Source organism: Stomoxys calcitrans, chromosome 5 (genome assembly GCF_963082655.1).
Source record: "Stomoxys calcitrans chromosome 5, idStoCalc2.1, whole genome shotgun sequence".
Lineage (NCBI taxonomy): Eukaryota > Metazoa > Arthropoda > Insecta > Diptera > Muscidae > Stomoxys > Stomoxys calcitrans.
In genome coordinates, this window is record NC_081556.1 from 45,154,628 (window position 1) to 45,177,458 (window position 22,831).

Consider the following 22,831-nt stretch of genomic DNA (forward strand, 5'->3'; position numbering starts at 1 on the left):
GCCTAACGAACAAGGACCCGATGGTGGAACCATTACCGACTTTCTCAAGATCCGGAAGACTAGGATAGGCAGGGATTAACGCCTACAATGAGGATGGCACAATCCCCATCGATTGGATTCCCGGTCATAACGGAGTAAGTGGAAATGAAAGAGCAGACAATTTGGCGGTGAAGGCCAGAGGACTGACGTCAATAAACTTGGTTAACCCGAAGCCTTTCGGGTCGACACAGTCCCAGTTAAGGGAGTGGGCAACGAACGCAAACACTGTGGAACAGCGAAACAGTGAACCGTGAACCGGATTGTGAGAGTACAAGGCTATTACTGAAAGGAAGTAAGAAGGAGGTCAGTATAGCTTTTGGTATCATAACGGGACACATAGGACTACGAGCTCACTTATGCAAAATGGGTGCGGCAAGTGATAGCATGTTTAGGGCATGTGGGGAAGATTAGGAGACGTTGGAACATTTCCTATGTCATTGTCCGACTTTCATGGCTAAAAGACACAGGTACTTAGGTGGGGACACAATATCAGACATGAACCAACTTAGGGGATTGGTACGGAAAACAATTAAGCATTTTGTAAGTAGCACGGAATACCTAACTTAAAATTTTGTATTTTGAGGTTACTTTTTAGTTTTTAGAGCGCACAACACACCGATTACTGGCTTAGGTGTATGTCCATAGTGGCATGGGGCGGATTTATATCCGCCCCATGCCCACTCTTTCAACCTAACCTATATATAAGATTTTGTCAAAATTTTAAAGCTTATACAATGTTAAAAACAATAGCATTTTGTTTTGATAACCGGTTTCGTAAGTAATAAACCTTTCAAAGTGATGCTAAGAATCCCAAAACTTAATTCTTTCCCATTTTAGGTTCCCCATAATAGTTAGCATATACAATATCTATCTAATACACAAATGTTTATTCATTATTTAAATTTTGCTACTTTGCTACTTTATAATGCGAATGTCAGTATCACGTTTGTATGCCTTAGACATAATTCTTTCTCCCATGACCAGTAATTTAGTATGCGCCTCATGTCCCAATCTAAAACCCCAACCTCATTTGGAAATTTTTATTTAACCGCTCGCAGCAGCGATGCCCATAAGCAATCGTTACTTAATCAATATTCAATTTTGTTTTGCATAGTTGTTGCTATTTTCGAATACGCGTTATTGGCCTAAACAATGTGGCCATTGTAAATCAATTAACACCTTGATTGCTGTCTTTGTATTGAAAGTTTTCTTTAAAATTAGTAGTATTGTGTTTCTTTTCTATTCGAGTACATTTCAAATTGAAACGGCAAACACATTTGTTTATTTTTTTTTAACAAAACCTAAATAAAATTTTCATTAAGGAAAAAATTTTGCATATTTTTTTGTTAGTAAGTCAGAATGATGGAAAGATTGTTGTCATTTCTTATACTCGCATTGTATTTGTATTATCGAGTTTTTATACCCACCACCGAAGGATGGGGGTATATTCATTTTGTCATTCCGTTTGCAACACATCGAAATATCCATTTCCGACCCTATAAAGTATATATATTCTTGATCAGCGTAAAAATCTAAGACGATCTAGACATGTCCGTCCGTCTGTCTGTTGAAATCACGCTACAAACCTAAAATAAATAGAGATATTGAGCTGAAATTTTGCACAGATTCTTTTTTTGTCCATAAGCAGGTTAAGTTCGAAGATGGGCTATATCGGACTATATCTTGATATAGCCCCCATATAGACCGATCCGCCGATTTAGGGTCTTAGGCCCATAAAAGCCACATTTATTATTCGATTTTGTTGAAATTTGGGACAGTGAGTTGTGTTAGGCCCTTCGACATCCTTTGTCAATTTGGCTCAGATCGGTCCAGATTTGGATATAGCTGCCATATAGACCGATCCTCCGATTTAGGGTCTAAGGCCCATAAAAGCCACATTTATGGTCCGATTTCGCTGAAATTTGGAACAGTGAGTTGTCTTAGGCCCTTTGACATGTTTCTTTAATTTGGTCTAGATCGGTTCAGATTTGGATATAGCTGCCATATAGACCGATCCTCCGGTTTAGGATCTTAGGCCCACAAAAGCCACATTTATTATCCGATTTTGATGAAATTTGGGGCAGTGAATTGTGTAAGGCCCATCGACATCCTTCGCTAATTTGGCTCAGATCGGTCCAGATTTGGATATAGCTGCCATATAGATCGATCCTCCGATTTATGGTGTAAGGTCCATAATAGCCACATTCATTATCCGAGTGAGATGTGTTAGGCCGTTTGACATATTTTTTCAATTTGGTCCAGATCGGTCCAAATTTGGATATAGCTGCCATATAGACCGATTTCTTGATTTATGGTTTTGGGCCCATTAAATGCTCATTTATTGCCCGATGTCCCCGAAATTTGGAACAGTGAGTTAAGTTAAGCCCCTTGACATACTTCTGCAATATCGCATAGATCGGTCCAGATTTGGATATAGCTGCCATATAGACCGATATCTAGGTTTTAGGTTTTGGGGCCATAAAAGACGCATTTATTGTCCGATGTCGCTGAAATTTGAGACAGTGAGTTTGGTTAGGCTCTTCGACGTCCTTCTTCAATTTTACCCATCTCTGGATTTAAGGTTTAGGGCCCATAAAAGAGGCATGTATTGTCCGATTTCGCCGAAATTTGGGACAGTGCTTAGTGTTACGCTCTTCGACATGTTTATGCAACTTGGCCCAAATCGGTCCAGATTTCGATATAGCTGCCATGTAGACCGATATCTCGATTTAAAGTCTTGGCCCCATAAAATGCGCATTTATAATCCGATTTCACTGAAATTTGACACAGTGACTTATGTTCGGCTTTTCGACATCCGTGTCGTATATTATTCAGATCGGTATGAGTTATATGAGTATAAGGTATGAAATTTTCACCGATTTTTGATGAAAGGTGGTTTATATATATACCCGAGGTGGTGGGTATCCAAAGTTCGGCCCGGCCGAACTTAACGCCTTTTTACTTGTTTTAATTCATAAAAAAAATGCTATACGGGGTAATCCAGCCATGTTTGCTTGGTTTCAAATTTTAGCTTTTTTATATCCTCCACCATAGGATGGGGGGTATACTAATTTCGTCATTCTGTTTGTAACTACTCGAAATATTCGTCGGAGACCCCATGATGTATATATATTCTTGATCGTCGCGAAATTTTATGTCGATCTAGCCATGTCCATCCGTCTGTCCGTCCGTCCGTCCGTCTGTCTGTCGAAAGCACGCTAACTTCCGAAGGAAGTAAAGCTAGCCGCTTGAAATTTTACACAAATACTTCTTTTTGATGTAGGTCGGTTGGTATTGTAAATGGACCATATCGGTCCATGTTTTGATATAGCTGTCATATAAACCGATCTTGGGTCTTGACTTCTTGAGGCTCTAGAGTGCGCAATTCTTATCCGATTGGGATGAAATTTAGCACGATGTGTTTTGTTATGATATCCAACAACTGCGCCAAGTATGGTTCAAATCGGTCCATAACCTGATATAGCTGCCATATAAACCGATTTTGGGTCTTGACTTCTTGAGCCTCTAGAGTGCGCAATTCTTATCCGATTGGAATGAAATTTTGCACGACGTGTTTTGTTATGACATCCAACAACTGTGCCAAGTATGGTTCAAATCATTTCATAACCTGATATAGCTGTCATATAAACCGATCTTGGGTCTTGACTTCTTGAGCCTCTAGAGGGCGCAATTCTTATCCGATTTGAATGAATTTTTGCACGAAATACTTTGTTATGATATCCAACAACTGTGCTCAAATCGGTTCATAACCTGATATATATCATGTATGGCTCAAATCGGTTCATAATCTGATATAGCTGTCATATAAAGAGATCTGGGGACTTGACTTCTTGAACTTCTAGAGGGCGCAATTCCTATCCGATTTGACTGAAATTTTGCATGACGCATTTTATTCTTACTGAAATTTTGCATTATGCATTTTATTCTTACTTTCAACAACTGTATCAAATAAGGTTCAACTCGGTTCATAACCTGATAACTGTCATATAAACCGATCTGGGATCTTGACTTCTTGAGCCTCTAGAGGTCGCAATTAATATCCGATTTGCCTGAAATTTTGTACGACAGATCCTCTCATGATCATCAACATACGTGTTTATTATGGTCTGAATCGGTCTTTAGCCCGCTACAACTCCCATATATTGTAAATTGATCTCTCTATTTTACTTCTTGAGCCCCCAAAGGGCGCAATTCTTATTCGAATTGGCTGACATTTTACACAGGTCTCCAACATATAATTTAATTGTGATCCAAACCGGACCATATCTTGATATCGCTCTAATAGCAGAGCAAATCTTTTCTTATATCCTTTTTTGCCTAAGAAGAGATGCCGGGAAAAGAACTCGACAAATGCGATCCATGGTGGAGGGTATATAAGATTCGGCCCGGCCGAACTTAGCACGTTTTTAATTCTTTTAATTCATAAAAAATGCTATACGGGGTAATCCAGCCATGTTTGTTTGGTCTCAAATTTTAGCTTTTTTTAATCAAATGTTAGGAAAATATGATTTTTTTGAACTTTGTACATATTTGAACATTCCATTCCAGGGGCAAACTTCTCACATAACAATGAGTGCTATCCGATTAAAGTTTAAGTAGTCTAAAGGGCGTGCCGCAGTGCGACACATCTCTGGGGAGAAGATTTTACATGACACCTCACCAGGATTGGAACCCAAGCGTTCAGCATCAAAAGCGGACATGGACCAGCACACTCAGTTTAGACAAAAGGAGCCAAACTCAATGTTCCAAAATGGTACTTTTATGAGCTAAAAAGCCTAAATCGGCTGATAGGTCTATATGGCAGCTATATCTAAATATGGTATCTAAGTATGGTATGCTGGTGATTCTTGTTTGAACCGTTGAATGGAGCGGACGTTTTATTATTTCACTCCGCAAAAATCATCCTGTAACTCGTATTAGGTCATTATTTTTGGAAGAAAAATTAAAGTCACTCAAGGATAGCTACGATAGAGTTATCCACTGTGTATGTCAGATCTAGATCGGCAGATCTAGAGACCGGGAGTAGTGTTAGAATGGACTCCAAAGATCCAACAGCTGCGGTGGCGGTATCAGGCCGTAGCATGTTGTCTGCTACTGAAACCTCGACTGATGAAGGTGGCTCTAAAATCACGTCTGTTGAAATCACGCTACAGTCTTTAAAAATAGAGATATTGAGCTGAAACTTTGCACAGTTTCTTTTTTGTCCATAAGCAGGTTAAGTTCGATGATGGGCTATATCGGACTATATCTTGATATAGCCCCCATACAGACCGATCCGCCGATTCAGGGTCTTAGGCCTATAAAAGCCACATTTATTATTTGATTTTGCTGAAATTTGGGACAGCGAGTTGTATTAGGCACTTCGACATCCTTCTTCAATTTGGCCCAGATCGGTTTAGATTTGGATATAACTGCCATATAGACCGATTTCTCGATTTAAAGTTATGGGTCCATAAAAGGCGCATTTATTGTCCGATGTCGCCGAAATTTGGGACAGTGAGTTGTGTTAAGCCCTTCCACATTTTTCTTCAATTTGGCTTTTTTTCCATAAGCAGGTTAAGTTCGACGATGGGCTTTTTTGGATATAGCCATATATTGATATAGCCCCCATGTAGACCGATCCGCCGATTCAGGGTCTTAGGCCCATAAAAGGAGCATTTATTATCAGATTTTGCAAAATTTGGGACAATGAGTTTTGTTCAACATGTTTCGTCAATTTGTCCCAGATCGGTCCAGATTTGGATATAGCTGCCATATAGACCGAGCTCTCGATTTAAGGTTTTTGGCCCATAAAAGGCGCATTTATTGTCCGATGTCGCCGAAATTTGGGACAGTGAGTTAAATTAAGCCCCTTGACATACTTCTGCAATAGGGCACAGATCAGTCCAGATTTGGATATAGCTGCCATATAGACCGATCTCTCCATTTAAGGTTTTGCGCCCATAAAAGGCGCATTTATTGTCCGATGTCGCCGAAATTTGGGACAGTGAGTTAAGTTGAGTCCCTCGACATATATCTGCAATTTTGCCTAGATCGATCAAGATTTGCATATAGCTTTCATATAGACCGATCTCTCAATTTAAGGTTTTGGGCCCATAAAAAGCGCATTTATTGACCGATGTCGCCGAAATTTGGGACAGTGAGTTAAGTTGAGCCCCTCGACATATTTCTGCAACTTTGCCTAGATCGATCAAGATTTGCATATAGCTGCCATATAGACCGATCTCTCGATTTAAGGTTTTGGGCCCATAAATGGGGAATTTATAGTCCGATGTCGCCGAAATTTGGGACAGTGACTTGTGTTAAGCCCTTCGACATTCTTCTTCAATTTGGCTCACATCGGTTCAGATTTGGATATAGCTGATATATAGACCGATCTCTCAATTTAAGGTTTAAGGCCCATAAAGGGCCCAATGGGACAGTGGCCTTAATCGATCCAGATTTGGTTAAAGCTGCCTTATAGACCGATATCTCGATTCGATTTCACTGAAATTTGACACAGTGACTTATGTTAGGCTTGGCACCATTCGTGTCGTTTATGGTTCAGATCGGTTTATTTTTGGATATAGCTACTAAAACGACCAATATTTTGTTATACACAATTGAACAATGACTTGTACTTATTAGTATTTGGTCCACATCGGAACATATTTCGATATAGCTGCTATGGGGCATAAGGTACGCATTTTCTATCGGATTTTGACAAAAGATATAAATACCCAGGGTGGTGGGTATCCAAAGTTCGGTCCGGCCGAACTTAATGCCTTTATGCTTGTTTGCAACTCAAGTTATTTATAACATTCTAGTATGTTGACGCCTTTCATTGCCTTTCACTTATGCTTATATCGGTTAATTGAAAATTATTTTTACTTATCCGAACTACGATTAACTGAAAATTACGGATAAGTGAAACCAAATTTATGAATTTTCAGCGTTTTATTTATCCGGTTCGAATGGAAGTCGAATCTATATCTTCATTTACCTAATTATTGTAATTTTAGTAAATTAAAAAATGCCTTAAACTATTTTTTAAACGGTTTTTGGAAAATTTACTTACGACTACTTTTTTGATCTCTTAATAGTTAATCATTACATTTTCAATGGGCGAACTTTTATTAACATTCCATTTCCTCAACTCCATGTAGGTAGTATTATTTAACCAACACATTTTTTTTAATATCCCCATAATTGTTTATGATCTGCCTACTGATTATACGCATCCGACTGCAACAAAACCGGACACTTCTTATTATATGAATGACAACTAAAGATGAAATTTCTCAATTGTGCCATCAGTTTTGCTTTTCAACACCGCAAAGCATTACTACCATAAAACATTGTCATCAGCACCACTTCAAATGACTGTCATCAGCTGTGCTGCGCCGGTTGTTAATAGGTCTCTCTGTTTCCCCAACAAAGGGGGGCTAGTGCGATGCGCTGCGATATGTGTTTACCTGTCAAGTTTGCGCTGTTAAATACGTTTAAATGACGTAATGCTCCACCTTCGAAACCATGAAAAGCAACTACAACAAAATGATTTCATGCCAACCTTTTCTTTTGGTTTCGATGAAAAACTTCTTACCATCGATAGGTAGATAGTCATGGTGGGGCTATGGGCACTATGTTCAAAGTAAACCAGTTTTCCAGTGTCTGTTCAAAAGTGACCAAAAATCGTTTTGAATTGGGTTAGTCGTGTGTAGTTATATCAATTTTGGGTCTTTGCTCACTGTGTATGGAGCGGGTTTGTTTGCAATTCCATATGAGGTCAGAGTAAACAATTAAAAGTGCCCGTAATCTACACAAAACATTCTACAACAATGAGTATGAGGCACAAATGGTATCGATTACGTTATCATTTTAGTTTTCTTAAAGAAGTTGTAAAAATTGCAGAAACTGAACATTCATTAGATTTCAGTTTGCGTGATGATGTGGGCCCGACTAAGTGAGGCATTACATGGAGAATGGGTAACGTGTAAGAGTTAAGACTAATTGATGAACGAATATTTCTCCTTCAACTTTGTAAACATATTTATCAATGCGGTGAAAAGTCTTCCATGTGTTCGAAATCAAATTTAAAACAACTTCGTATTTTAAAAGCAATTAACAGCTTTTAATGAAGCTTAAATGAAGTTCTTAAGCGACTTTGAGTGGTAAACGTGAGAAATTACAAATTTTTCAAGTTAGTTAATAGTTGTTAATAGCATATAAGATAATTAAGAGGGTTTTAACCAAGTAATGGATAGGATAATGATGAATAAACTAAGAGGGAATATTCTTGAACATACAGCAATATATGAATATGCAGCGCCACCAGGGATTCGGAGAGGAACAAGCCTATTTTACCGGAGCGAGAGTGAAGCGGGAGAGAAAATTTTGTGAACCCAGAGAGGAACGGCAGAAAAGCGGATTCTCAATATCCCAATCTCAAAATCCACTTCAACAAAATAAAATTCTTTTAAACGCAATTTTTTTTAGTTTACGAACTTGTAATTTTGGCGAGTTAAAACAAAAATTTTTATTTATTTAATTGACATGGGATAACTTTGGAGTTAACTTTCGTTACATCGTTACCGAAATCTTATTAGATAAAAGATTTGTACCAAAATCTTAAGTATCGTCTTAAAGTAAAAAACAGAAAGGAAAGGCAACAGTTGGGCGGAGCCGACTATATAATACCCTATACCTACTCTACAATTATAAATTCTGGCAATATATATATATATATATATGTATATGAGAGCTATATCTAAAGCTGAACCGACTATTAAACAGATCGTTTGAAAATTGTTGTTACTACGGCCATATATGTGAAAATCTGGCGATAAATATGTATGGGTGCTACATCCATCTGAACCGACTTTGATGAAATCTCGCACAAATGTTAAGATCAGTAACAAAACAATCCATGCCAAATTTTGTTCGGATTGGTTGAAAATTTTAGCTACTACGGCCATTTAAGTGCAAATCGGGCGAAACATATATATGGGAACTATATCTAAATCTGAACTGATTTGGATGAAAATTTGCAGATATGTTAAAATCAGTAACAAAACAATCCATGCCAAATTTTGTGCAGATCAGTTGAAAATTGTAGCTACTGCGGCAATTTAAGTGCAAATCGGGCGATAAATATATATGGGAGCTATATCTAAATCTGCCAAATGCCAATTTCAGCCAAATCGGATGAGAATTGCGCGCTCTATTGGTTTAGGAAGTCAAGATGCAATATCGGTTGATATGAGAGCTATAACAAATTATGAACCGATTTGAATCTTATTAAACACAGTTGTTGGAAGTGATACCAAAGCACTACGTGCAAATTTCAGTCGAGTCGGACAAGAATTGCGCCCTCTAAAGGCTCAAGAAGTCAAGACCCAAGATCAATTGATATGTCAGCTATATCAAAACATGGACCGATTTGAATCCTAATTAGTGTAGTTGTTGGAAGTGGTACCAAAACACCACGTGCAAAATTTCAGTCAAATCGGATAAGAATTGCGCCCTCTAGAAGCTCAAGAAATCAAGACCCAAGATCGGTTATGAGGCGCCACATAACCGATCTTGGGTCTTGATTTCTTGAGCTTCTAGAGGGCGCAATTCTTATCCGATTTGACTGAAATTTTGCACGTGGTGTTTTGGTACCACTTCCAACAACTACACTAATTAGGATTCAAATCGGTCCATGGACCGATTTGGCCTATTTACAATCCCAACCCATCTACACTAATAAAAAGTTTTTGTGCAAAATTACAAGCCGCTAGCTTTACTTCTTCGAAAGACAGACGTACGGACAGACGGACGGACATGGCTAGATCGACTTGACATGACGATCAAGAATATATATACTTTATGGGGTCTCAGACGTATATTTCGAGAATGACGAAATTAGTATACCCCCATCCTATGGTGAAGGGTATAAAAATTGACAAAATTCTCTACAAAAAAAATTAAAAAATATTCGATAAAAAAAATGTTTACAAACTTTATACAGAAAAAAAATTTGACAAAATTTTATAAATAAAATTTCTGCTAAATTATCTGTCCCCATAAAAATACAAGGTTTCAAACAACATTTTACGTTATTTGAATTAAAGTAATGTTATGTTTAAGGAAATTGTTATTTCTAAAAATAAAATCAAAACATTAAAAAAAATCTCTTTTTGTTTATCCAATCAAAATAAACGTGACATTGAAATAATTTTGTGGGTTTTTAATGAATGAACTTACCGCCATCACGTTCAATGATAATGCTTCTATTTCATTTTATTGTATTTTTTTGTGAGGAGTAATTACAATTACAAGTAGTGTTTGTTTAAGTGTGGGGGCTGGGACACACTTCTTGTGTTTCCTTCTTTTGAGGTGATTAACATTCAGTTTGTGTACATAGTGTTACGTTTTCAGTGTTGGAACTAAACGCCGTGTAGAACCCCATTTAAAGTTCATTTTAAAACTGTTGACAACCACTTCAAATATGGACGGAGAGTATCGACTCATCAAAGCTAAAAAGCCGAAAGCTCGTTTCCGCTCGAATGAAAACAATATTTCTTGTTGCAGACAATAACATGACCCCACATCACTTTGAAAATGCTTACAACTTACCACAATTAGAAATTAAATAATTTAGTTTTTACTGTAAAAACAAATGACCTCCACACTAATTAGGTCTTTGTGTTTTGCGTTCAGCAATGAGTGGCCAGCCAACGCTGCTTAAAATAGATTTGTGATCTTGTAACTCAGGGAGTTTAGACGTATAACGTGACATTTAATCGTTATAATTCAACATACTGAGTTCCACACTTAAGTGAGAGTAATCTTACAGCTTTTATTGAACTTAAGAAAATTGAGACGAAATTGTATTGAATGATTTTAAACAAAATGCCTCAATGTTAAGCTGTCTTTAGAGAGCAAGATAATCCCTTCCTCCTGCATGCACAATACAATACAACATTACTACACCACATAAAACTTATTATTTCATTCTATTCTCTAAAACCCACAATCCCATGGCAAAGAGCAGAGTTGGGTGTCGAACCTGAGTCTCTGCGTAAAGCACTTGGAAATGAAACTACTACAAGCGCTAACACACTCAGCCATGCCATAGCAAGTAAGTGCGACAACAAAACGAAGAAAACAAATCAAAGAACGGTGGGACAAGGCAAGGCATTACTACGAAATAAACAAAGCGAATGAGAATAGACAAAAGCTAAAAATAGATGTTTACAGTCGCAGCACAGTGTTTTGGTTATGTTGTGCTGTGGTAAATTAAACACTTTTATTGGAAAGGTAAATATTTGTGGATTGCTTATATTGTTTAAGGCATGTTGTTAAACGAATGATCAAAGAACATCTGTTGAATTGAATAAAAAACGTAAAGGGAAGGGGTTAATGAATTAAGTCAATGCTCGCAAGTGACTAATTCCAGTCAACACCAATTATTACGTTGACTACCTTAGGAAATACACATAGCCCATAAAGTCTGCATTCACCTGACAAGCTTTTATGATTGGTTAAAGAACACAAAATAAAATTATAAATCAAATCAACTCTTTTACATATATTTTTTCTTCATATTCCTAACATTAAAAAACAAAATTCTAAGTTTGGTTAAGCACTTTTACTCTAGAGCGATTGAAATATGATAACAATTAAATATTAGCACCACAAAGTCTGCGTTCAGTAATTAAAAATAAACAAAAGAGTTATTTAAACATAAAATAAAAACATATTAACACATTCCTAATATTAGGTAGGATAGCCACGTTATTTTAAGACTGTACTTAGTGTATTTGGCATAGAGTTTAGCAACTTCTCTGTTACCTCAGATGTTATTTTCGCCCATTCTGCCTGCATCGTCACATCTCCTTGCTGGTTATAACGTTCTGACCAGTTTTTTTCCCCATTAGATCCCAAAGATGCTCAATGGGGTTGAGATCTGGTGATTGGGGTGGTGTTTTAAGCTGCTTTGGTGTGTTATATAGAAGCCAAAGCTTAACAACCTCCGATATATGCTTTGGGTCGTTATCTTGTTGGAACCAAAATGTCGTTGCTAACCCTAGTTTAGCTGCACTTGGTTTCAAATTTTTTTTTTCAAAATATTGAGATAACCCCATTTATCCATTTTGGACTCAATAAATTCTAATTGACCCACTCCACTAGCAGCCATACACCCCCACACCAAAACTCCACCACCACCTTGCTTCACTGTTCCAATTAAATTTTGTTTATCCAACTCAGTCCCGGACTTGCGCCACACTATTTGCCGACCTTTTATACCAAAAATACAGAATTTGCTCTCGTTAGAGGAAATAATTTGTTTCCAGAATTCAGGAGGCTTATTGATGAAAGTATTAGCGAATGCAATCCGTTTTTGTCTGTTTATGACTGAAATATACGGCCACTCTTCCATGAAATCCAGCTCTATGTAATATTTTTTTGGCAGTTTCGGCACAGATGCTTTTATTAAACATTGTTTTAATATTTTCAACAATTTTGGTTGATGTTATACGAGGGCTGTTGCTTGCAATATTAATCACTTTGCGCTCTTCTCTAACAGATAATTTTTTTGACCGGTTTCTTTGTAATTATTAACTACGCGCTGGACAGAAGACTACGTTCTTCCAACTGTTCCACCAATATTTCTAAAGCTTTGTCCTTCTTTCCACAATTTAATAATTATTTTTCTTTCAGATATGCATATTTCCTTTCCTTTAGTTTCCATGTTTCCAAATTTATTAATTTAAAAAAAAACACGTGTAACTATCACTTGTTATGATATTGAACTGAAACTGATCAAAAATAAGAACAAGCATTATAAAAAGTAACGGTACTTTCGAAGTAAACAAAGTGAACGCAGACTTTTTGCTTGTCATAATTTCTTCTTATGCGACAAAAGTACTGTTAGAACAAAAAAGCAAAAGCAAACTTGTATTTTTGTTTTCTAATTTAAGAAATATAAAAAAACAACATATACAACAAAACTTAACTTTATTTATTTTTTATGTTGTTTTTTAATCATTAAAAAAGAAATTGTCACATGAACGCAGACTTTATGGACTACGTGTATGTTAGCATCAGTGTTGCCACTCAATAAAAATATTTCTTACCGAAATTAAAAAAAAAATTGCTACCAAATGTTCTACAAGCCAAATATGCGGTATATGTTTCTATACATACCACCGATGAGTTGGCAATTTTGGTTTTCCATTTGCAACACATCAAATTATACATTTTTAAACATACAAAGTATGCATACTAGATCGTCGTTTGTTGAAATCACTCTATTGCCTAAATTTCAAAAATTTATACCGATTGTCTGATAAGAAATTTTGAGTCCATAAAAGTCGTATATATTTTTGCCCCAATTTCAATGAACAACTGTGCCTGGTTTGTATAAACCGATCTACCGATTTAAGGGTTTGTTCCCAGAAATACGCTTTTACTACCCATTTTCGACGTTACCCTAAGTTTAATACACCCTTCAACATCTGAGTATGAAACAGATCTGAACATATTTGTATGCAGCTGACATATAGCCCTATTTTTCGATGAAAGGCATTGAACAAGTGAATTTTTAACGCACAAAAGCGGGATTTTTTACCCAGAATATGTAGACGGGCCGTAGGCTCGAAATGAGGCCTGAATCCGAGGATAGTCCACGGGCTCTACAGGAGCGTGATTAGACCAATACTTACTTACGCCTCAATAGTTTGGTGGACTGCTATGGAGAAAAAGTGCAACATAAGGACCATACAACAGGTTCACAGAACATTTTGTCTTGGCATAGGCGGAGCGAGATATAGGTTAAGAGTGAGGCAGCCACTGCGGCTATGAGACTTAAGGCGATGGAAGAATGGATTGAGGATGGGAGCAGCTCATACCATCGCGGTATAATCGAGGCGACGATAGGAAACCTGGAACTAATGGAAGAGGTTTCCGATCGGATACTTGAGATGAATCTTGATGCCGAGTGCGAGGCACTGCTGCCAGAGACGCAGTCTTGGATTGACGGAAACCTAGTATTGCCATCTGGAAGATCATGTTACATAGTTGGATCAAAGCTAGAGGACAGAGTGGGCCTGGGAGTTTACATTGAGAACCCAGGGACTGATATCTGTTTTAGATTTAGGAATTGGCATGTTGTTGAACGAATGGGCTGATCAAAGAACATCTGTTGAGTCCAATGAAAAACGAAAACGGAAGGGTTTAATGAATTAAGCCAATGCTTGCAAGTGACGGATTCAACGCCAATTATTACGTTGACTACCATAGAAAATATGTTAGCATATCCCGCCTCTAACGTTGAACGACTGGGTACGAAGCCTGGCGAGAATACAAAAAGTGGTCAGTTGTGATTATTTCTTTACTAATTTTGGCAACATTTGTGAGGTCCCTTGGGGATCGGTGCATAACAATGCTGCAGGCGACACCGTTATTCAAATCAACTTATGCCCGAAACGGAAAAATATATTAATTCTTACCCCATCTAAGGCTTTGGGCCCCAATGGAATCTCTACATTGATGTTGACGAATCTGGTTTCAACTGTCTTTAAACACTCTTATAGTTCCCGATGTCTGGAAAATGGGCAGAGTGATCCCGCTACTGAAGCCTGGAAGGGCCCGAATTTGGAGAAGTCGTACAGACCGATCTCCCTCCTCTCACCAGTGGCAAAGACGCTTGAGGAATTACTCCTCCCGAGCCTCGAAGGAGAATTTCCATTCGCCGAGCATCAACATGGATTTTGAAGACTGCATAGCACAACAACAGCTTTGCCTGCCATCACCGCACACATTTGCCGTGACATCAATCAGCCCAAGCCATGTGATAGGACGGTCCTCGTGGCACTGGACCTATCGAAGGCATTCGACACGGTCAGCCATGCCAAATTATTTCAGGACATCGCCAACACGTCCCTCCAACCAGGCTTGAAACGATGGGTCGCGAATTATCTCTGTGGTCGCCAGTCATTTGTGGATTTTCATCCCCCAAGGTGGGATGATATCTCCGGCACTGTTTAACCTCTACCTATCCTCCATTCCACCCCCATCAGACGGCATAGAGATCGTATCATTTGCGGACGATTGTACGATCATGGCATCAGGCCCCCGCCCATTGTTGACATCTGCGATAGGTTGAACGTCTACCCCAACGAACTTGGCTCATATTTCGCTGCAAAAAATCTGAAGATATCCGCCACCAAATCTTCAGCCACATTGTTCACTTCAAATACGTGTGAGGTGAATACTTGGCGTCACATTTGACACATTCTCCCCACATGCCACAACAATTTGCGATAAAGTCAAAAGAAGAAACAAGGTCCTCATGTCACTTGCTGGCAGCACTTGGGGTGCAGACAAAGAAACCTTGTTGACTACGTACAAAGCAATTGGCCGGTCTGTGGTAAGATATGCAGCGCCAGTGTGACGAGACAACTTTGTGACACGCAGTGGAATAATATTCAGATCTTTCAGAATGCCGCCCTCCGAACTACGACGGACTGTCTCCTCAGTTCTCATGTGGACCACCTCCTTTAGGAGACAAAGATCCTACCAGTGCGAAGACATAACTATTGGGTTGCCCAAAAAGTAATTGCGGATTTTTTAAAAGAAAGTAAATGCATTTTTAATAAAACTTAGAATGAACTTTAATCAAATATACTTTTTTTATACTTTTTTTCTAAAGCAAGCTAAAAGTAACAGCTGATAACTGACAGAAGAAAGAATGCAATTACAGAGTCACAAGCTGTGAAGAATTTGTCAACGCCGACTATATGAAAAATCCGCGATTACTTTTTGGGCAACCCAATACATGCTGTGTAAGCAATAGCTTTTGGTCTGTTATCGCAGAGACCATCCAAATCATCAACTTATGGATAGATATCCACCGCCCAGAAGCCTTAGGGTAGATCTATATGATCTAGAGCGTGAGGTTCGGCAATACAAGAGAGAACCTCTAGATCAAGCGGCATATCTAGACAACTTCATGCAGACACTGTAACAGATGTTGTAAATGGCTACCGTGTGAATGTAGTCCTTGGAGAACGACCGCCTCCCAAACCAGAGTGGTTCTGGCTCAATTACGTTCCGGCAGATGCAGCCGCCTCAACTCCTACAGAGCAAAGATTGATGCCGACGTGCAATATGTATGTCCCGATTGTGACCAGGAACCGCACGATAAATACATATCAGCTGTTTCACTGCCCCGCCAGACCCACTCGACTCAGACCCAGATCCCTGTGGACGCACCCCATCTTAGTCGCAGAGTTCCTGGATCTTGACACTCAACAGAATCACAGCAGACGAAAGATAGAACACAATAAACTGCTACAACAATCGCCACCTCCACATGACAATGTGGCTACAACAGCAACAATTGGTCACATAAGAAAGTTTTCCCTTTAGGTTAAGCAATTGAAAATAATCGAAAATAGTCAATATCCGTTTGGATGTTAAGTAAATATTTATATCCTGATATTTTCTTGTTGGCCGCAGTGAGAATAGCTACGGAAAAAATTGTTATTATAAAAAAATACCATTTTAAGAAAACTTCTTCAATATGTACACTAGGGTGATGTGACATATTTTGATGAGTTTTTAAAACAATTTAAAAAATTTCACAGAAATTTAATTTCAAAGCGGTTTGTGCGCTACCTTCTTCAATATTTAAATGGAATACATTTTTATTTTCAAGTTTTTTGCCTGTTGGGGTGAAGTTTATAAAATTTTACAATTTTTGTTCGTTTTTCATTTGAGACGAGCTCAATGATCGGAGATAACTTGTATTTATAGGCAAAAGTTCATTCATTCCAGTAACAGGAAATAATGTTTGAGTAAAAAACTCAAAAAGTCATCACCCTAATGTACACCCTTAATGCAAAACTCATCACGAGGAACATCTGGCAAATCAAAAATAGAACAACACCACTGATACCATGGTTCAAACAAAAGGCCAATTATTTCACATCGGAAATCTTAAGTAAATAATATGTAAAATGTCTGTATTTTGTATTGATAAGACAAAAAACCTCAAAAAGAATATAGGGCTTTTAAGATAACACAAACAGAAGAAGAATTTCCCACTGAAATATTTTTTTGTTTTTGATTTACTTTTTTCAAGGTCCTTCGATATAATTTGTTTACAATACTGGTAAATTACTATTTGTTTAGGTATGCTCTTTGCGTAAGCATATTCATGTACAACTAACAAATCTTAACAAAAAGTTCAAGATTGGCATTGCATGTGAATAGGCTCAAGTTCTGGCATTGAAATAAAAATACAAAACGATTCGTTTAGAATGTCTACAGTAAAAATGCCGACAACTTTTCAATTTCTTATTAAATTTCCCTTATCTGAATAAATGAAGCTTTGTAATTTATCTATATTTTTGTGTGGTTTTGTGGTAAACAATTGAAAAAGTCTATCACAATTGCTATAACACCAGCTCAATTGCAAAAAATACTAAGAACTTATGTCTTTGCTACCTATGCAATGTTTATTCACAATATGTTTGTCACAATAGCAACATACCAATCACAATAGCAACAGAATCAATCCCATCGTAGCCGGTCGTACGTATTGGATTGACCCGATGGATTCCTTCATCGGCAAGGGCTGCGGCCTCAGTGTACAACACACCGCTACAACAACAACCAAAATATCTGATGGGAACAATCAAACCCCCGACACATGCATGCAAATCCTAGCTCGCTACTAACTCAGTTACTGGAGCGGTTTTAAGATTATTTGGTAAAACGCCAAAAATATATATAACTAGCTGGACAGGGCCCGCTCCGCTGCGCCTTCTTTAACTCTCTAGTATCTATTTAGGGTGGGGACACTTTGCCCTTGAATGTGGACATTGTGCTACTGTTGCCTATATCCACCTATGACGCTGAACGCCTGCATTCAAATCCTGGCGGAACTTCGGACAAAATTTAAAGCGGTGGTTATCCTTTCTTAATGATGGCGACATTTGGGAGGTACCATATCATGCGTGGCCATGTAAAAAATTCTCCCCAAAGAGGTGTTGCACTGTGGCACACCGTACGGACTCGGCCATAAAAAAGGTCCCTTATCGTTGATAAACTCAATTTGAAACGGAAAGCACTCATTGCTGTATGAAAAGTTTGCCCCTGCTCGGTTCCTGGGCAAATTTTTACCCTGCTCCCAAATGCCTTTCTTTTGAGCCCCATATTACTGTATTGGTAAATGTTTCGGGTTTAGGGGGTATTTCGGGGGTGGTCAAGCCATCAAAATAAATATAAGATTCGTGCTCTACTTTCAGAAACATTTCGTATGAGTCCTATAATGGCATGATCGTTTAATAAGTTGTGTTGGAAGGTAGGGTGGAACCCAGTGTCTTTGTTCCGAAAATGAATATAAATTTTCCGAAAATCAATAAATTTCCACCACAAATAGCTTTTATATAATAGGGAGTTATTTTGGGGTGGGCGGCTCCCCAAACACATGGCTCTATATTGTCGTGATTGGTCTATATATCCATTTGGCGGGTTTTGGGCTGTCCCCGCGGCACCCGTCCCCAACAATAGAAACCATGTTTTTTTTTACTGATTGTTAGAGTGCAAAAAATTTCGAACTAATCGCATTATCAATCTCCGAGATCTGGTATTTTTGAAAATAGGGTAATGAGAAGTGCTTTTTAGGGGAGACATTTCGACTCAAATGTGGATATGAAATTCGTGTCCACTCCCAAATCCCTTTACTTCGAACCCCATTTTGTCATGGTCGGTAAGTATGAACCGTTTGGAGGGTGTTTTGGGGCTGGGAAGGCCACCAGCACTTTGCCCTGAAAATAGATTTCAAATTCGTTCTTTACTCCCAAATACCGTTGATTTGAGCTCCATATTGCTATAGTGGGAAATAAAGTTCAGTTTAAGGGGTGGAATTGGATATCAAATTCGTTTTCTACTCTCAAATACCTTTCATTTGAGTGTCATATTGCCATAATGGGTCAATTAATCTATTCGACGTATTTTTAGGAGGAAAAGAGCAACCTTGACTTAAACGCAAAGTTTAATGTCATATTTTTAATCTACTCCCAATTATCTTTCATTTGAATTCTATATAGCAATGGTTGGCTGATATGCCCATTTGGGGGTATTTGGGGGTGAGGGGACCTCCCATTACTTGGACCTAATTTTTATGCCATATTTGTAATCTACTGCCGGATACTTTTCATTTGAGTCCCATATTGATAGGAACGTAGAATATTTCTGTTTAGAGGAGTTTTTGGGTTGGGGCGGCCCGCTGGGTGCTTGGACCCAAAATTTAATATGATCTTTATTTTCTAGTCTCCAATACCTTTCATTTGATAGCCATATTGTGCCCATCAGCCCTCTTTTGGATTTCGGTGGCGTTTTTGGTGTAAGGGGGACGGTCAGCCACCATCCGATATCTAAAAATTATATAACCTATGTTTCCTCTTTTTGATTCTACGGAATAAATAAACAAACCGAGTCTCATATAGTCATGATGGGTCATATGCCCATTTGGGTAGTTTTTGGGGGATGGGGTGACCCCTACACTTCGATCTGACTTTGTATGCCAGATTCTTAATCTACTCCCGAATACCTTAAGCCCCATTTTTATATGGACGACCAATTTGTCTGTTGTTAAACATTTTGGAGTAAGGACGACTTCGTGGGTACTTGGACCAAATTGTTAATACCATATTCGTATTCTACTCTTCAATACCTTTCATTTGATATCCATATTTTCTTTATCGGTCCACTTGGGATTTTGGGTGGTATTTTTGGGGTAGCGGGGAGGGTCCGCCCCCTTTCGATATCAACAAAATATAAAGCATATTTCTTCTTCCTAATCATATTCGTAATCTACTCCCGAATTCCTTTTATTTGAGTCCCATATTGTCATGATCGTAAAATAAACCTATTTTAAGGAGTTTTGGTGCTGGGGCGGCCCCCAGGTACTTGGACCCAACATTTATTATGAAATTCGTAATCTACTCTTGAATACCTTTCATCTGAATCCTATATTGTCCCGATCGGTGCACTTTTATTTTTGGGTAGTACTTTTGAGGTAAGGGGGTGGGTCAACCCCTCTCCCGATACCAAAAAATTATATAGCCTATGTTGCCTTCCAGACCAACCTATTTTCTATAGAAATAAAATTTTGACAAAATTTTCTATAGAAATAAAATTTTGACAAAATTTTCTATAGAAATAAAATTTCGACAAAATTTTCTATAGAAATAAAATTTTGACAAAATTTTCTATAGAAAAATAATTTTGACAAAATTTTCTATAGAAATAAAATTTTGACAAAATTTTCGATAGAAATAAAATTTTGACAAAATTTTTTATATAAATAAAATTTTGACAAAATTTTCTATAGAAATAAAATTTTGACAAAATTTTCTATAGAGATAAAATGTTGACATAAAATTTTAATAAAATGTTGGAAATTTAAAACGGATCACAAAAAAAGGTGATGTGCTTTAAGAGCTTTCAAATTGCATATTTAGCACAACGCACATCGGAAAAGTGGCTACGGACTATGTGAGGGCGAGGAGAAGCAAAAGAGCTTAAGCTCATACTTTGCCAACGACGGCCACTAGCTAAACGAAGCACAAATAACTGAAGGATTTATTGACTTTGGACTTTGGTTTGCTGAAGAACTTTACCTTCATCAGGTGGTAATCAGCAGACTTCAAATCACTCCAGGTCTTCAAAATAATGTTGCCCTTTTTCTCATATTCGTTTCCAAACAAAATTTTCTTCAATGCAGTACCATGTTGTCTTCAAGAGAAGATGTAATGGGTTTTTTTAACACCAATCCATTTTTCATATTAATTTCTGTGCTTTGTCCTTATCTCCTTATTTTTTTTTTGTTTTCTTTCGGTAAAAACCGATAATCTTGTAATTTAAAACAGCACTTCATAAATAGATGGTACCACAACATATGTCAGATAGTAGATTTATAAATAGAAAAGATGGGGGATGCATAAAGACAAATGTGGACCAAATCCAATATAAAAAGTGCAAGGAAGCACACATTTACACTAACCTATTTTCATCTGCTCGAAAATGGATTTCTACAAAGGAAAACTTATTGGGAAGATATTCTTGAAATAAACTTACCACGTTAGAGATAATTAAATGCTATAATTTGTGTAGATCTACTGTTGGACTTTCAGGCTTTCCACTGTCACACTATTAGACGTTGCACTCACACAAAACTTCACAGCTTCCAGTCACGATGGATGGATGCTGTTCTCACTCGCATAAGAATAAAACGCAATTACCGAATTTACAAACCGAATTTCTCTAAATTTCCATGGTTCGCTTTTATTAGATTTAGCACCAACAATTTTATTGGATATTTCACATAGAACTTTGTAACTGTTTTCCCATCGTAAAAAGGGATACACTTTGAAAAATTAAGCTAGGTATCAAATAATTTATTTACGAATAAGAGAATGGAGGAATTGACACTCTCAGAATGGCCGTTGCATAAAATTGATTGAATGAAATTTTTCATCAAGAGATATGTTGTGGTTTTAACTTTTTTAGAATTTGTTTATGACAGTTTAGATGATAATCGCGTCACTCCGTCACCCACTTTATTTTAATAAACTCTTAGATCTGAATGAAATGAAGCAATAGCAAAGGTAAACACAACAAAACACATAAAAAATCGATATTCGATTTAAAGTTTATTTGATATTTAGTTTGAATAAATCGATTTTTTAATATATAGTCGATAAATAGAGTCATCGACATTTTCATTTGGTCCATCGATGGCGCACAGTGGATAGTATACAAATTTAGGGCTGGTTCTTTTTTTGCAGATAAAGGCCAGAAGTTCTATGAGCGTGGAATACTAAATTTGCCAGGAAGATGGCAAAAGGTTATCGAACAAAATGGCAATTATATATTTGATTTAAGTTCATGCTAAGGTTTATTAAAAATGCATTTACTTTCTTTTAAAAAATCCGCAATTACTTTTTGGGCAACCCAATACTATATTACCGACAATTACTTTTTGGGCAACCCAATATATTCGTTTCTCACTGTTGAAAACCATGTTTATCCCCAATTAAAGGTGGTCTCATTTGTACAACAACCACAAATCATATGGTGCAATCCGCCAACTTGTCATCAAGCTGATCGACGTTTTGTGCGTGTGTGTACACATGTGCGTACATGACCAGAGAATATGCAAGAAAGAAGAGAATGCAAACAAACAAAAAATCTGTCATCTTAATACCGTCAAAGATGGCCGGCTGTTAACAGCTGTTCGCGTGAGACCACCTTTTTAAATCTGTTGTTGTTGTTGAAGCAGTTTCCATACTAAAACACGTTGTTTTATCTGTGCTTACTGCTTTCTTATTTTTTTTCTAGCCAATAAACAAAGGAAAACAAACCATTGAAATCAATAAAACATACTTTTCCGCCTATTTTTAGCCAACGTTTCGCCGACGTTTTTTTGTGCTAAGACTCAGGCTCCACATGTAAGCAAGCTCGTTACGGTACGATCACCGCGGGAACCTCATATCGATTGATTATTTAAAGGCGTCTATAACTCGCCTTACACTATCGAACATCATGGCTCTAAGTATTTAAGCAAGAACCGGTGCCGGCGGAGCTCTCAGTGAGACTCTCCACTCGATACGGCAGATTGTCAGCGATCGCCGTTTTCCCTACTCCTTTTATGGGGCATCCCACCCATCGTTGCGTTATGACGTTCCGGTCTACAGCAAGGACAACGTTCTTCGTCTAAATAATTATTTAC

The 22,831-nt window shown here is 37.7% G+C and overlaps 1 protein-coding gene across 1 annotated transcript in view; it reads right to left on the minus strand.

Moving 5' to 3' along the window:
* Window positions 1-21,684, minus strand: part of LOC106088094 (protein germ cell-less) — a 68,394-nt gene extending 46,710 nt beyond the window's left edge. The window contains exon 1 of the mRNA XM_059370284.1: window positions 21,178-21,684. The gene's annotated coding sequence lies outside the window, so the exon portion shown is untranslated. The remainder of the gene's footprint in view (window positions 1-21,177) is intronic.
* Between the last annotated feature and the right edge of the window lie 1,147 nt (window positions 21,685-22,831).